The sequence below is a fragment of the Ceratosolen solmsi genome, unplaced genomic scaffold, assembly GCF_000503995.2.
Source record: "Ceratosolen solmsi marchali unplaced genomic scaffold, CerSol_1.0 scaffold6, whole genome shotgun sequence".
NCBI lineage: Eukaryota > Metazoa > Arthropoda > Insecta > Hymenoptera > Agaonidae > Ceratosolen > Ceratosolen solmsi.
In genome coordinates this window covers 6,173,482-6,177,617 of record NW_011948414.1, presented here as the reverse complement: position 1 = coordinate 6,177,617, position 4,136 = coordinate 6,173,482, and positions in this window count along the sequence as shown.

Below are 4,136 nucleotides of genomic sequence, written 5' to 3'. Positions count from 1 at the left end.
CGGGGGGGGGGGGGGGAGAGAAAAAAATAATCTATCGCATTCTTCTCGAATCATTACAATGCTCTTTTTTCTATAAAAACGATGAGATAAAGTGGTGCATGAAATTGTGAAAAGTAGCAATAAAGTAAATATCAATAAGCCTTGAAAATGATCCATGTCGGTTTAATTATGAAATGAAATTATTGTTTAATAAAAATAAAGCTAGTGGGAAAAGGAATGAAAGGAATGGAAAATACGATAAATTATACATCAACAAAGCATATAGAATCGCTTAACGGACAGATCAATAAAAATTTGTATAATCTAGTTGCACGGCAAATTGGGTGGTATTGTTTGGTTCGTGCTAAGTCAGAAGCCGCAACCTCAGGCAGATGAGGATCGATTACGAAACAACAGGTGCTATATGTATTAGTGCCTTTGTTGGAACTTTGAAACTCCCGGTTTGCTGCCTTTCGTTTGAGCCTACCAATGTCGAGGACGCAGAGCTTCGGCTTTGCGTTCTTTGAAGTTTTCGAGGGTAAAAACAAACCAAGACTCTACGGGAAACTCGGCTGAATATTATGCCGATTAATATTCTCATATCTTTTGTTTCGACATTCGTTCCTCTAGATCAGATTAAATACCAGTAGCTTCCTAACTTTTCTTTTGATACGAGAAATTTAATACAATATTAATAGAATAATTTAATAGAACTAAAAATTTTAAATATCATCTGAAATCTTAAATTTTTTTCTTTTTGCTTCATAGAATTTTTATTTAGAAATAAGAGGAATATTATCGACACAGCGAATAATTAATGATTATCTTAAAAGAGAACAAAGCTAATTAAGATAATTTATCGATAATGTTTAATGCATACTCATTATATAGTTAGTTTTTATGTAAAAAAAATATTGTTTATAATTGGAATTAACAAGTGGAATTAACGATCGTTATAATTGAATACGAAGGTGAAACGATCTTATTACAATGATTTTCGAATATTATCGAACACTAGTGTAAGATAATTGAATCACAGAATTATATCGTCAATCGATAATGAGTTTTTCAAAATCCCATGGGAAAATACCATTGTAATATAAATTTAATAAATGTTTAATCAAGTAATTACGGTAACCTCTAACCTCGGTTAGTTAACGGGGCATTAAATTAAAGCTCTGAACTGAATATTTCGTAGCCCCATTTAAAGAAAGAATAAAAGGAAGAATAAGAAGAAGACGAATAGAAAAAGGACATCGGAATCGCGTTTAAAAAATTCTGATCCGTCCAAATTTCTCCGAATGGACATTAATGAAAGGAAAAGGAGAAAGCAAGCTCTCTCGTCTTGCTAAACGTCTTGGATTTCATTCGCCTGCCTCTCAAGGGTCACATAAGTCAACCCTGGCCGGCAAAAGTCTATTGGCTCAGCTTTTCTCACGATCGTTTGTCGCAGGTGAGGGTGAATGAGTGCAGGAAAAAGCCCGAGTCCATTGAATTTGTCTCTCTTGACGAGCCACCCGCCCACTACGAGCCCACTTTCCCAACAAAGAAACAAGACCGGCATTTCTTAGCTACGGCAAAGTGCATCCGTGTGACTTCTCGCTTCGCCTTTGTGTCTATCTCCTTTTTATTGCGCAAAGACTCGTCGTCGCTGTCGTCGGGCAGTGCACACATAATGCAAGGTGCATCCGAGGTGTTAGTCGCGGGATATTTCTACGACTAAGCCGACAGATCGGCTTAATTTTGTGAGGAGAATTATTCTTGATCATTTTTTTTTCAATCTTCTTCCCCCCCCCCCCCCCCCCACCTCTTCTTAGATGGGTAATGTAGCTTCATATACGATTGGGATTACGTGGAATCATCACTATACCTGAGCATGTCGATTGTGCATGTCGAGGTAGTCATGCTTTGAAATAATTTTATGTCGGATAGTTTAAAGAGGATTCTTTGATGAAGATGTAAGAAAAGATGTAAAAAAAAAAATTTTTTTTTTTTTTTTTTTTTTTTTTGAAACTCTTCAAGTCAACGACACGGTGTAACTTAAAAATTCTCCTTTGCGCTAATGGAATGTGCAGGTCAATTGTCATTCTTAGATCTAATTCCACCACGGAATGTGCTTGCCGTAGGCGTCGTGTTCATTATTCAGGGACAAATACGATTAATAAGAAATGTAGTAAAATTTCTTTTAAAAATAGTAAATTTTCAATTACCACGCATTGACCGTCGAGGGGTGGTGGAATTCCTAAAATTTTATCGAAGAAGTAATGAAGATAAAAATTCCTACCGGGTGTCTTCATTATTGTGTAAATAAAAATATGTCAATAACAAATTTCTTATTTACGCGCAAATTAAATGAAAGGAGCGGCGGTGAATTTGCAAGTCGCACTTATGGAATTAAATATTTAGCAAGAGATATTGCACTCACAGATTTTATTGCGAGCGTATTGCAATATCGAAATGATTTGAGCAGTTCAAGTGCGTTATTAAAAAGATATTGTAAGGTATTGTAAATATCTTTATACGTAACAACGTATTTAATAATTGAATGATGTATAAATAAGCTATAATAAAAATTTTATTCTTTTTTTTTTAATTAAGAAACGATAAAACGAATATTGTAATTACTTTATATAAGAATTAATCATTTATAAAATCAACAATGACGTATGATGTACTCGATGATAATTATAATTTGATAATTATAATAATTAATATATTTTTATACTTTTTACCCTCATCGTTTCATATAATTATTACCGGTGTATTTTGTAATAATTCATGCAGCTTACATCAATCGCGATAACAGGTAATTAATTTGTTATTACATTATCTAATTGAGATGTCGGTACGCATCTTGGTATCTACTAAATTGACCGAGTTATTTCATATTATATTTTTTAAATTGTCTATCCTTTCTAATAGGATTATATAATACTATTCCACAGGATCTAGAGAACCTTTTGGAATTATAACGGATTTATAGGATTAATGTTGCAGAGTACAATGGTGTAGTATCACAATGCTCGAGCTCTCGTAAAGCATAAAGCTTAAGAGGGAATGTATGTGTAAAGTAAATACATCGTAGTATTTATACTATTTTACAAGTTGTTTTAACTGTAAATACATGTATTTTTAACTTCTGACTAAAATCTACGGTAGTCTTATATAATCCTATTGGAAAGGATGCACAAAATAGTTTGGCGCTTCAAGTATGTTTTTATTACTAACAGCATTACATAATGGTAACGGTTTACATTACAATTGAGGTGAGTCGATGTTAAATATAAATTGGAGCTTGGAATGTGTTTTCCTACCTTCTTATTATTTTATTATTTGCTTTAACAACGTTACAACGTTTATTCTCAAAATATTACGATATCGAGATATTTCTGGCCATATTTATCTATTTATCTATTTACGGAAACTTTTCTCTTTCGAAGCAAGCGAAACGCATAATCAAAATACTTATAATTTTGAGAGAAATAAAAAAAAATATGTAATCTTATAATGTACGGCCTGGTATGCTCGCAAACGATACACGCGTATAACACATTTCTGTTGATAAGTATTCATTGCTAGATCTAACGTTACTTACAAAAATAATAAGTGTTTTTTAATACTTTATGTCGTCGATAAAATGTTACGTAGAAAAAAAAAAAAAAAAAAAAAAATAAATAAAAAAAAATAAAAAAAAAATATTTGGATATGTATTGTTTTTTTCTGATTTAAAATGAGTTGTTCAATTACTATATTTTGTAAACGATATTTTGCTATGAAATTAGGAAATTGAAATTGTCCATGAAATTTTTAATAACTTTGAATTGTTAAGTGTAAATGTAATTGGATTGTAGTCGATGAAAGCGAGTGCGGTTGATAGAGATAAGTTAAGTAAATGAACCAAATGATATGAAATGAATTGTATGTCTAAAATGTTTGAATCGAATGGTATTATCGAATTATTATAAAACTTTTCCCACTCAATTATCTCGTTTGTATTACTTAATGGAATTTTATCGTAAAATTTCGATTTCGTTTTCGTAAAAATTATTTATATTCAATGAAAATGATGCTTTAGATCTTTGTACGAGCCGCGCATGAGAAATGGGCGATGAATTAATAACAATAAAAAAAAAAAACAAACAAACAAACAAACAAGC